The 12,594-nt window shown below is 47.8% G+C and overlaps 1 protein-coding gene across 6 annotated transcripts in view; it reads right to left on the bottom strand.

Moving 5' to 3' along the window:
• Positions 1-12,594, bottom strand: part of GPR68 (G protein-coupled receptor 68) — a 257,032-nt gene that overhangs the window by 58,425 nt on the left and 186,013 nt on the right. For all 6 annotated transcript variants that reach the window (XM_086937649.1, XM_086937654.1, XM_086937651.1 and 3 more), the window contains one exon: positions 11,846-11,951. The gene's annotated coding sequence lies outside the window, so the exon portion shown is untranslated. The remainder of the gene's footprint in view (positions 1-11,845; positions 11,952-12,594) is intronic.

Raw genomic sequence — 12,594 nt, 5'->3', positions numbered from 1 at the left:
TAAGAGAATTGGTGATGACAATGACTTTGCTTTCAATGAAGGTCTTTCAAAAAAATACCATGTTATGGTGCTGCTGTTCTCGCCTCTAGTTCCCAAAGTGTTGGGAAAATCCACCCGATAAACTCAGTGTTTAAAATGTAAAATAATGATGAGGATTTCAAATTCATTGAAATTGTATGATTAACCAAAGGGAACCTCCAAGACCAGGTGTTGGAATGTGGTTTGGACATATAAGGTTCTCTCCCTGAGGGACGAGGGATGGAATGAGTGGAGGAGCGGGAGGGTGTTGCATTGGAATGAAACCTTTTTAGGATTCTTAGAATAATAAGGATTGAGGAGAAAACAATAAGGTTTTAAACCTTAGCTTAAAATGTTCATGCAGTGCTTTGATGCTAGGTCTCAGCTCTATGTGCTATATTAAAAGGATTGTAACTCATGAACCCCAAACAACAAAAGGATCTCTGTGATAAAAGCACTGTGCTTTTACATAAAATACAAGTCTGATCTTCATGTTAGAGGCTGTGCTTTGCAGCATGCACATGAACCCTCTATGCTACTTTATCATGATACAGTACTGACTCGACAAATCACAGATCTCTCCGTCTAGTGCATTAAACACCAGAGTTATCATGCCACTATTACATCCTGAGAAATGACTGATCATTGCAGCTGCTCTGATCTCTCCTCAGCCTGTCATGCAAAGGGCGCCCAGTGCGGAGACACCCGTCGCACTGACCTAAAGCTGGCACTTCAGGTCAATACTAGTAAGTTTTTTTTAAATAAAAAAACCTTTATTGTACCTTTAAGTTTACACAGCTGTTGCCCTACAACCCGGGGGCTGGCCACTATCACAGTCTTATATGCATAGTGCAGCAATTGAGAACTGGAGTCTGAGTATTATTTTACAATCCTTATTACTGCATGTAAGTAAAAGGTACGGTATATGCGATATAATGCCGATCAGTACGGGTTTTTTGATTTTCTATTTTTTAATGAAAACAACAACAAAACAAAACAAAACTTAGGAATCACATTGCAGTCGTTCATTGTTGGTATTGGTCGCATTAAATGAGTGAAGAAGCGTTCTATCAGTGTCGATTTAGCCTAATTCCCACCTGTGCTATGCTGAAACGAGGCGGTGAGAGTGTGCAGGTTCCATAGGGTACTATCTCCTTAGTGTGTCCCTTGTCATGCCCCTCGAGCCCGTTATCTAAATTCATGGTCCACCCCGTGCCCCGTGGCCACCCTTTCCTATGTGTTTCATGAGGGCTATCAGTCCTCTTCCCCTTCCTCATCTGACAGTGCTTGGTCATCCTCCAGCAAGGGTTCGCAGATTTCCCCTCTATACACATTCCATGGAGTCCAGATTTTGTTCCATTTTCCCGGACAGGCCCGGTTGGAATACACCGCCCTTTCCGTTACCATCGCCCTATCCATGTTTAGGCACCATTGTGTTTTTGTTGGCACTTCCGCCGCCCCCCAGCGTTGTGCGATGTCCCGCTTAGCTATTATCATGCCCAACGTGACCCATAGCTGACCATGTCTGGACAAATCATTAGCATCCCAAACATTTAATAGGCACTTTCGTGGCTCAGGGAGGAGGGACGTCTCTAATGTTTGTGATATCGTTCGCAGAATCTGCCTCCAATATTCCTGGATGCGGGGGCAGTCCCATATGGTGTGAAAGAACGTACCCTCCTCCCCGCACCCCCATAGGCAGTATGGGTGTGGTGCTCTGTGAATGCGGTGTAGTGTGGTCCTGGTATAGTATACCCTATGCAGAACTTTTAGTTGTACAAGTCTTAATCTTGCAGAGATGCCCACTTCCTTAGGCGATGCCATCGCCTCATTCCATTCGTGTTCGTCCATGTCATGGATATCTCCCTCCCATTTCTCCTTCAGTGGGGTCATCGGGTCCGGTAAGTTGTAGAGTAGTTTACGATATGTGAGCGATGTCGCTCGTTCAATCATGTAGTCTGTGATAAGGCGGTCTTCAAGCGGGGACGAGTCCGGCACTTCCATTTCAGGGGGTATGACCGCAAGTAACGCATGTCGTATCTGGATATATCTATATAATTCCCTCGCTGCCAGGTCGTATAGTTCCCTTAACCTATCAAAAGGCATCACAGCTCCCCTGTCCCATAAATCCCCCACTGTAGATATCCCTATAGCATCCCATTGTGAGAAGCCTTTGCTGTTTCTCAGGTTTCCCAGAGCGCGAGAGTCCCACAGTGGTGTGAGCTTGGTTAATCTCCCCTTCCATCCTAGTGCTGCTGTCGCTGTATGCCATAGCGCTACCGTAAGTCTGGTGGGTCCTTCCAATTTGCGCACTTTACTTTGGTCGTATAGAGGTGTCAATATGCTGTTCGTGCCTAGTTGTGCCCTATCGGCCTGAAATGCTGGATCAGCTTGCGAAGTGTGTAACCACTGGTTAATGGGTTTCAGTTGTGCCGCCCAGTAATACAATTTCAAGTTAGGCAATGCGATTCCACCATCATACCAGCCCCTGTGTAGTTTTGTCTGCGCAATTCGCGCCGGGAGGTTCCCCCACAATAGATTTGATACCAGTGCAGCTACCTTCCTAAAGAATCTTGGAGCCACTGGATATGGAGTGTTCTCAAGTATATACAAAAAACGGGGCAAGGCCATCATTTTATACAGTGCAGCCCTCCCCAATAGCGTCAGGGGTAGCCCTGCCCAGAACTTCACATCCTGTTTGAGTCGTTCCAGGGGAGGCACAAGATTCTTAGTCATAAAATCCGTAGGGTCCCTTGTAACATGGATGCCCAAGTATTTAAAAGACGAGCCAGCTGCCCGTAGTGGGCATTCTGTACTCAGCGCCGGGACCGGACCCCTCAGGACATACACCTCCGATTTGTTCCAATTTAGCGTGTAGCCCGATATCTTTCCATGGCTGTCGCAAAGAGTCAGGAGCGCCGGCACCCCGTCTTCAGGGTCCGTTAGGTAGACCCGCATGTCGTCCGCATATAGGGAAAGCCGATCCTCCCATCCCTCCGCCCAGCGTATACCTTTCAGCAGCGGTGTCGTTCGTATTAAAGTGGCTAGTGGCTCCAATGTAATTGCGAACAGCAATGGCGAGAGGGGGCATCCCTGACGAGTGCCCCTCCCCAGTGGGAATGTTCTCGAGATATGGCCGTTTGCTACCACCTGTGCAACCGGGTCAGCGTAAAATAACCTAATCCATGCAATAAACTTGGGGCCAAAACCCAGACTAGCCAAAACTGCAAACAAGTAGTTCCACTCTACGAGGTCAAAGGCCATCTTTGCGTCTAGCGCCAGTATAACTGCCTGTGTGGGGATCGAGTCCGCCCTAGCCAGTACCCCGTGTAGTCTGCGTAGATTGAGCGCCGTATTCCTATGAGGCATAAATCCGGACTGGTCTGGGTGTATGAGGTTTGGCAGATGAGGCATAAGTCGGGTCGCCAGGAGCTTGGCGAGGATTTTGGCTTCTGCATTGAGTAGTGAGATAGGACGGTATGAGGAACACTCCTCTGGCGGTTTCCCGGGCTTAGGGATCGCCACTATAGTGGCCAGTCGCTGATCTGGTGGGAGTGTTCCCTTCTCTAAACACTCCTCGTACATTGCCAGTAGATGCTTGCTTAGCCTCTCTGGCGTTGACTGATACCATTCTATAGGTATGCCGTTTGGGCCAAGCGTTTTACCTGGGTTTAGAGCGCCTATGGCTAGTCGGATCTCCTCCGTAGTTATATCCGCATCTAACTCTGCAGCTGTCTCTGTATGAAGTGTCTGGACCCCAATCGGTTCTAACGCTGCCCTAGCCATTTCCGCTGTGACAACCTGTCCGGGGTGTATACCTCCTCGTAGTAGGCCGCGAGTGCCTCGACTATTCGTTCCGGGTTTGTATGCACCTCCCCCAGTTTGTCCCTCACCTGTTGTATATCTCTGGAACTGCCTCCCCTCTTATCCAGCCATGCCAACATTTTGCCCGCTTTATCTCCCACCTCATAAATCCTGTTTTGTGTGTCAGTGATATGTCCCTTGACTTGATTACGGACATGATCCGTGTAGAGTTGCTGTTGGAGGTGAAGCGCGTGGGACGTGTCGGGAGTGGGTCGTGCGTCATGCTCTGCTGACAAATCCCGCAGTGTTACTTCCAGTCTAATTAGCTCTTGCGCTTTCTCCCTTTTGTAGCCGGTTATCGAGTTTATAGCTTGACCCCTTAATACCGTCTTGTATGCTTCCCATATGACCTCTGAGGACCGTATTGAGTCTAAGTTTTCAGTGAAGTATTGTGTCGTCACCTTTTTAAGAGCTTTTTTAACTTGTGGGATCTTAAGGTATGCGGCTTGGATAGGATATATTCGCTTGCGAGACTTTTCCTGGGTGGAAAGTGTTAGGGTGATCGGGGAGTGATCTGATATTCCCCGTGGATGAATTTCTATGGTGTCTATGTGTTGGATTCCATTGCCGAGGGCCAAGAAGTGATCAATTCTCGACATGCTGCCGTGCACAGCGGAGTGGAAAGTGTATTGCTTTGCTTGGGGGTGTATACGTCTCCATATATCAATTAGACCTATCGCTGTCAAAAAACGCTGGAAGCGGGAGGGCTCTCCAGTGGGTATCGTCGTCGGGAACATATCCAGCTGTGTGTCTACAATTGCATTAAAGTTGCCCCCGATAATAACATCTCCCTCGGGAAGCGTCAGTAAAAATTCTGCTAACTTCGGGAGTTGCACTGAGTGGATCGCCGGGGGAATGTACACTGAAACTAAGTTAAGGAGTTTACCCTCCCACTGCCCCTGTATGGCTGCGAAACACCCTTGTCCGTCAAGTTTAGTGGCCAGTGGAATGAACCACGAGGATTTCTGAATTAAGATGCCAGTCCCTCGGGACCCTGATGTAAATTCTGAATGGACTACCATTTTGTACCCTCTCCTATCCATGGCTTTAGATGCCCCCCCGTTAAGTGCGTTTCCTACAGAAGCGCTATGGCGGGCTTCAGCCTCTTCCGTGCTGTCAAAACCAGTCCTCGTTTTACCTTGTCCCCCAGCCCTCTTACGTTCCAAGACAGTATGCGCAGGGGAGGACCCTGCGAAAGTGATTCAATTCCTTCCGTTCTACGTGTCGGGTCGTCTGCCATATGTAGTTACGTGGACATGTGTGAGTCTACTGCGATCAGTGTCGTGAACGCTGTGTCTCATTCTGTGCGCCAGCCGGCTCAGATGCTCAAGATAAAAGCTAGACTGTATCCGTTGATACCGAACTGTTGCTAAGCATCTCAAAGGTATAACATCATTCCTCGACCATACATGTGTATTCCAAACAAGTCCAAAACAACCCCCCCACCTTTCCCCCCCTCCCTGCCCACTTGCTTAACGGACTTCCAACTGCCCGCCTCCCCAACTGAGCAGAGTGCTTGACCCATCCCAAAACCAGAGTACTTGCGTGTCGGGGGAGAGTGTCTCCCCAAGCAGGCGGCATCCCTGCTATCATCCGGGGTTATCCATGCCAGTGTCCAGTAGCGACTTCAAAACATTAGGTCCATTGACAAAAGACAGCGGTCCCTTTTATCCTATGTAATCCGGGTCATTCTTCTCCGTCAGCCTCCGTGAGTTCATGTGTCGGGGAGCCTCCTGCACCCCCTCTGCCTGATGTCTGTGACCCCGTCCGGCTGTCATCCGTGTCCGTGGTTCGTTCTATGGGTTCTTCATGGCTGGCCCACGGTGTGCCACCCTTCAAGCCAGTCCCTGGCCACATCCGGGGAGTCGAAGAACCATACCTTTTTATCAGCTACCACCCGAAGCCGAGCTGGAAAGAGCATTGAATAAGGCAATTCTTTTTCTCGTAGCGTCTTTTTTACCTCAAGAAAAGTTCTCCGTCTCCGTGATACTTCGGCCGTATAGTCCAAGGAAAAAGGACACCCTGGAGTTTTGAATCTGGATGGCCGAGCCACCCTAGCCGCCTGTAGAATAGCATCTCGATCCCTGAAGTTGAAGAGTCTCGCTAGTATCGGCCTTGGCTGGCCTCCTGGTTTCGGTTTCCCACCTGGCACCCTATGAGCCCTCTCCACAGAGAAGAAATGCGAGAGTCCTTTGGGCTGGAGCCGATTTTTGATCATATCTTCCACGTAAAGGTCAATAGCACCTGTGGTTTTAGATTCCGGCACACCCAAAATTCTGACGTTGTTCCTTTGAGAACGCCCTTCCTGATCGTCCAGTTTTTCTCTAAGCGTTTTGTTGTCCGCTTGCAATTTTCCCATTGCTATTTGTAGCTCTGACACATCTTCGACTAAGGATTTAGTCACCACTTCGACTTGTTTCACTCTCTCATTTATCTTCTGAAGGTCTGCGCGTATTAGGGTAACTTCAGTCGCCGTCGTCCCCACTATCTCTTGTACTTGTGCCAATGCTGCCAGAACATCCTCCAGTGTGGCTTTTTTCATCCTGTCGGTGTCCGCTGTTTTTCCCTTAGGCCTGTGTTGCTCCAGAGGGGGTCTGCTTGTCATAAGCAAATTTATCGAGCTTAACCTGTGTGGAGCTGTGGCAGGGGCCTCTGTTCGCCATGCTGTGTAACCTGTGGTCGCTCTCGTGTCCACTAGGGTGGATTGGCAGTGCAGGGGTGGGATACCACTCGTTTCTCCTGGGAGTTATTCGTGTGTTGACCGAGTTTACCCCTCCATATGGGGTGATATGGGCCTTCCCCCGCGTGGACGGATCTTCTGGCTAGATTGCCGTGATCAGTGCAGGCTCGGGCAGGGTCTCTCACAAGGTGTCCGCCATCGGGATGTCTCACCCACTCCTCTCCGAGTGTCCCGTGCGTTACACCCTTTCCGTTGCCCCTCAGTGGTGTCCTGGGGTAATGAGCCTTCCAGTCAGAGGAGGATATATTCCCTATAGTTCGTGCCCACGTGGTAGCGCTTTATCGGTGCTTGTTATTGCCCGTGGGTAAATGCCTGCTATGCCTGGAGCGTGTCTTCACTGAGCCGCCACTCAACCTGCCCTGCAGGGGGGGTTCCTGCGCTCAGTCAGCCCGGAGCTCACTGTGTCTCGCTGATGGTGTGATCCGGCGGTCCGTGAGAAGCGAGGACCGTCCTACTCACCACCGGATGCTTCCTCTCAGTTTTTCCTCCCCAGGCGTCTATGCACAGGGGTACGGTGTTCGCCTGTACGGGCCGCCCCTCTGCTCGATTTCGTCCCCCAGAGCAGAGGTTTTCCTACGTTGTGTGGGCAGCGCCCTGCTGCCTGTTCATTCACGGGCCAGTCCGTTGGTTGGTGAGGCTTTCCGAGTCTTTTGGGTGCACCCGCCGATGATCCGCTACTTCCGGCGAGCGAAACCCGCCGAGGCCTCACTTCCGCCCGGGTTCCGTCCGCTGTCCACACCGCTGCTCCGTGGGGGATAGTAGGCCCCCTCTCTCACCTCGCCGCACCTCCGAACGCCGAGTCGCCGCTGCCTTAAAATAACTTCTTCGGGTGCCGCTCGGTCGCCTGACCCGGTCCGATCCGTCTGGATGGGAAATTTGTCGGATATATTGCCGGATTTCTGCGGGATGCCGCCTTACATTGGGAGCCTCTCTAAGGCGCTGCCGCCATCGTTGGCTGCTAGCCACGCCCCCAATACTAGTAAGTTTAATGCACTTGCTGCATACATCTGTGTGTAATCTGCTGTTTACATACTTTAATCATCGTCATCATGAGTGTAATCTGCCTGCTGCAGAGCACTGAATGTGAACTGCAGGTCAGCTACTTAAATGATAGTTTGGTGAGTTAATATATTTTTTGGAGAGGGCTCATTGTATAACCTGCAGGATTTATAACAAATTCAAAACAAAGCTCAGCCTTCATATGGAAGAGCCCATTTTTGTCGACAGCTTACACTGCTGCAACCATTGACATTTAAGTGTTGCCTTGAGATGTAGTGACCGCAGAGGAGTTACTGAGTACTGGCTTCTGTCCTTCAGTTTAATCTTCAGTTACCAAATTGCTCCTATGCATGCGGTCTCCTTTGTCAGCTCTGGCCTGGTAGATACAGTGACTCAACCATTCCCAAGGAAGTATTTCTTAAACAAATGCATATTGAACTTGCTCACAGGTCCTGACCAGTCCTGGGCTTAGTTCGCTGAGTTTTGCTACGCTAAACTCCGCAAAGTTACAAAAAACTCTGCGAAGTTCCGCAAGTGGCGGAGTGCTGTGCGAACTGCAGTTTGTGCAGGTATTCCTGCCGCTCGGGTAGAAATTCTACCCGAGCGGCAGCTTGCACTCGCTAACTTACCGCTCGCGATCTTACCGTTCACGATCTCGAGTGGGGAAAAAAACTCTGCTGCACATCGAGAAGCGGAGTTTTCTGCTCTCCGTGAACTCTGCGGAGTGTGAAGTGCAGAAAACTCAGCAAACGCTGCAAACGGAGCGAAGTTCACCGCCCAGGCCTAGTCCTGACTTCTGCTAAACATAAATTCACGTAGACCAGAGTGCGTTCCTTTTGGATCACAAGCTTCTGAATACTTTGCTTAAAGTTCTGTGAAACTTCTCACTATCTAACAATCTCACATCTTATGCTAGCTATCAATTATCCATCATTAAGATAAGATAGTTCACGGCGACACCTGCACAGGTAACCGTGCTTGGACCAATACGGAGGCAGCTGCATTGCCACCCAAAAAATAAATAAAACCAAGCCAAACACCCCAAATAAAATACAAAACCCCCGTTTCTGCTATCTTAAAACCTTCCTGCTTCAACATCTTATCTATAGAGCTACAAGCGACAAGTTTGTACCCAAGGAGCCCCCCATGCCCATCTACGTGTACCATGTATTGTTTTTAACTTCAGATTATGTATTTCGAACCTCTGTACTATGGCAGTAACATTCATAGAGCCCTCCATCTCTTAGGCAGGTGCTCACCCCTCTACAAATCTGAGGGCGAGACAAACATAGGCGATTCCAGCCGTGCTTGTAGGACACATGAATATTTTATGTGACCAGGCTTCGAATTCATGCATTTTTCATGTCTCAGCTGTCTCATGCTGCTGCTCGCAGATCTCTTTATCATACGGGAGTGATTGAGTTTGGAACCTCTTTCACTTCTGCACGGGGATAAATACCAGAGAGGTCTTCCGGTTAATCCAAGCCTTGTTTCTCGTCGGTAGATAAGTGGGGTGCTTCATTTGCATGCATCGCCTGTGCACAGCAGCCGGCGGGAGCGCGCCTCTTCTCACTGCTGCAGGCACTTGAACCTGAAAGCAATCTAAGGCAATCCCTCTTCAGGGTTGGTGAAGCTATAATCACACACAGCTACTTTATATTCGGTAACCTGTCGCCATAAGGAAATATATATATATCCAGGAAACAAAATCAATGTGTTGGAGACAATGATAAAGTAATGCAGCATCCATCAGCAATACTTGAAACGAAGGCTGGGAATTAATGACCTGGGCAGGAGAAATTAAATTGGATCTCCTGCTGCAAATGGTTTTGAAATATTTAGTAAATGTATATCAGGTCTTTTGGGGGCACATTATGTTAAGCACCAGGAAGGTTCATGAGAAGTTTTGAGAAAGTTATGTAGGCATTTGTGGGCAGTAGTGTAGCATGCTGGGGGAGGGGCAGAGGGGTGGTTGACCCGGGTGCAAAATTCTTAGGGACGCAAAATTTTAAAAGAAAAGTGAAAGGATACTTTACTTGCCTGCCTGGGCGCTGGCAACTCACACTACGCCGCTGTTTGTGGGTGTCACCTAATTGAGAGTGCAGGCAGGTTAGTGAAAGATGAGAATGTTTCTTAGGAAGTGTGTCCTGCACATGGTGGTTGACATGAGGTTGCAGGCCTTTAGTACCATCCACACTTTGTGCAAATATGCAATGGTGCATGATTAACCCTTGAGGAATATAAGGCATTACAACACATTCTTTAACATGTGTATGTGATCATGTAATAAACCGCGTTGACCTTTATAATACTTTGCATTGCATCGTGCATCATTTACCACACATTTTTCATACATACACACACACACACACACACATATATATCTTCAATGAAAAAACAAAAGCTAAAGTAACGTTATAGTTAGGTGAGTGTAGACATCACTTAAATTGGGGGTAAAAGGAGCAGTGAATTCAATTAAGATGGCAAAACCTGTAGGTATAACACAAACTCACTCATCCACCATTTCAATAAAGTACAGTTAATAAATAAGATGGCACTAGTCATTTCTAGCTTAAATGGAACTAATTTACTGTGATGTGCTTTAAAAACAAAGGGAGATGCATTTGTGCTGTGCTGTGACTTCCTCAGCCTTGCAAAATTCATCTCAGGCAGCCAGGAGTCTGCGCATTTAGCGCATGTTTTGTTCCTGGCTGCCTGACCTGATAATAAATGGTGTCTTTTTAGCTGACCTTTGTTCAGGCTGACAGACACTATTTGTGAGGGGCAAAAGGTGGGGGGGCGTGGCGCCTCAGCCCCAATGGACCGCCTATGGCTGGTCATGACTTTTAATTTTATTTATTTAAAATGTTATTCTAGGGTTTTTTTTTTTACTTTTGAAGAGAGGGTGTTTTTTGGGGGGTTTTGGAGGGAGGGAGTATTTTATTTTAAGCTTTTGAAGGGTGCATTACTTTGGGGTTTTGGGTGGAGGGGGTGTTTTATTTTTTGCAAAGTGGTGGGGCACTTCACTTGCCACACCACTTTCAAAGGGAACCACCCACCCCTGCATTAATCACGAGTTATCTTGACATTTGTATTTCTGCCTAAAAGCTGGACGCACAAGAAACTAAACCTGGGCAAAGCACTACGCTATGCTCACATAGTTTGCTCTACTTCGCACTACCCGAATTGCACTTAGCACAGTGCAAACACGCCTAGCATAGCACAGAGTAGTGCAGAGGTAATTTTTTGCTTGCTCATCTCCTCAACGTCAAGTTGGCGATCGCGAGCAAGCAAAATGACATCCCGGCGAGACTTTTTCCTCGTTCGCGATCAGCAACATCAGGTTGCCGATCGCGAGCGTGGAAAATAAACCTCCCGGCGAGCTTCTCAACGTGGGGAGGTCAGGTGTCTCATTGCGAGTGGTCGCGTATGCTCGCGATGAGAAACTACCAGTCTGCGTTGAGAAAGCTGCAGCTCGAGTAGAAATCTACTCGAGCGCTTGCACTGTGCAAGATGCAGGGGTCACAGTTGCGAACCCTGACTTTCCCTTTGCTACCCCTAGTACTGCCACTGAGGCCCCTGGCCTCAGAGGTGGAAAATTCAGTGCAAGGAACTCAGGGGTGGTTGGGGCTCCACTCACTTTTATTTTCTGTCAATTTTTACAACACTAATAGTGAATAAATGAAAAATATTATTCACTAATAGTGTCATAAAATGGAGTACTATAAGCTTAAATATGGCCTTCCATGCCAGCTGAGGTAAGTAAAAAATGCTTTTAAATGTATGAGAGCGTGTTTATGTGTGAGAGAGCGTATATGTGTGAATTTGTGTGTATGTGTAAGTATGTGTGTGTGAGTAAAATTGGAGGTCGTAGGGCGTGATGTCACTTCCGCCACCCATGGCATTTCTTGATTTCGGTGACTTGACGTCCATGAGCTTCAGATGGCCTTCGTCCATCCCACCTAGCCACCAGTTGCTACAAGATCTTTATACCGCCGGAAGCCCGCGCAAATGTGATTCACAATGACGGATGAGGACAGTAACAACATAAAGCGGCAACACGCCCATCGCAACAAGAAAGAAGTGTTCGCATCCTGTAGATCATAAATTTCTCATCGTTGTATGTACAACTGCCAATAAACATAGTTCAAATACGCACTAAAAAAGTAAGGTTCATTAAAACTGTTCAACTGTCAAGGGATGCAGTACAAAGTTCAAACTTACAGGAACAAGAGCAAGAAATTAATGAGATTTTTACGCTCCTTTGTGTGGATAGGAAATCTGGGGGCGAAGGCAACATTCCCATCACATTTCGCCAACTGCATTAAATCTGAAACAGAAGAGGAAATGTTTTTTTGTGAAAACCATGTTAAGTCAGTCAACAGGCAGCAGAGCAGCCAGACTGTGTGTCTGTGCATGAGATGTATTTTAATTTTCTATTTGCTACTGTCCTGAAACTAGCCACAGATCCCATTTGGCAGAACCCATTACATTGTATTGAATTCGACGCTGCAACATGAAGAGCTGATCACTTTTCACTCTGAATTCATCATCATTTGAGCCCTGATCACTGAAAGAGGTTAAACGTATTTTCTTTATCCTGGTTTGACGTATGTCGAAGTAAATCCTTGCAAAACACAAACACCGAAGTTTGAAAAATGAACGACCAGACCAACCAAGATTCCTTTTTGTTACAACACGAGGGGGTACCCTACCGCCCCCTTCTGATGATATTGCCTGATATGAGGTGAACCTGAAAAATACCCAGTAATGGGGTCACAGCACATTTTTCTGCTTTGAATCATTAATTATACATCTCTAGTATCACCCTGAGTGCAAAGCGGTAATATCACATTGCATAGTCAGGAATTTAGTAAATTGAGAGATGTTTTTGGCAGCAGGTTGCCGCCAGTGAAAATATTTATCAGTGGCCGGAAGTCACCCTATTTATTTACACTGCCCATTGCAAATCG

The sequence above is a fragment of the Lissotriton vulgaris genome, chromosome 9, assembly GCF_964263255.1.
Source record: "Lissotriton vulgaris chromosome 9, aLisVul1.2, whole genome shotgun sequence".
NCBI classification, from domain to species: domain Eukaryota; kingdom Metazoa; phylum Chordata; class Amphibia; order Caudata; family Salamandridae; genus Lissotriton; species Lissotriton vulgaris.
The sequence above is the reverse complement of the archived record's forward strand: the minus strand, read 5'-3'. Positions and strand labels throughout refer to the sequence as shown.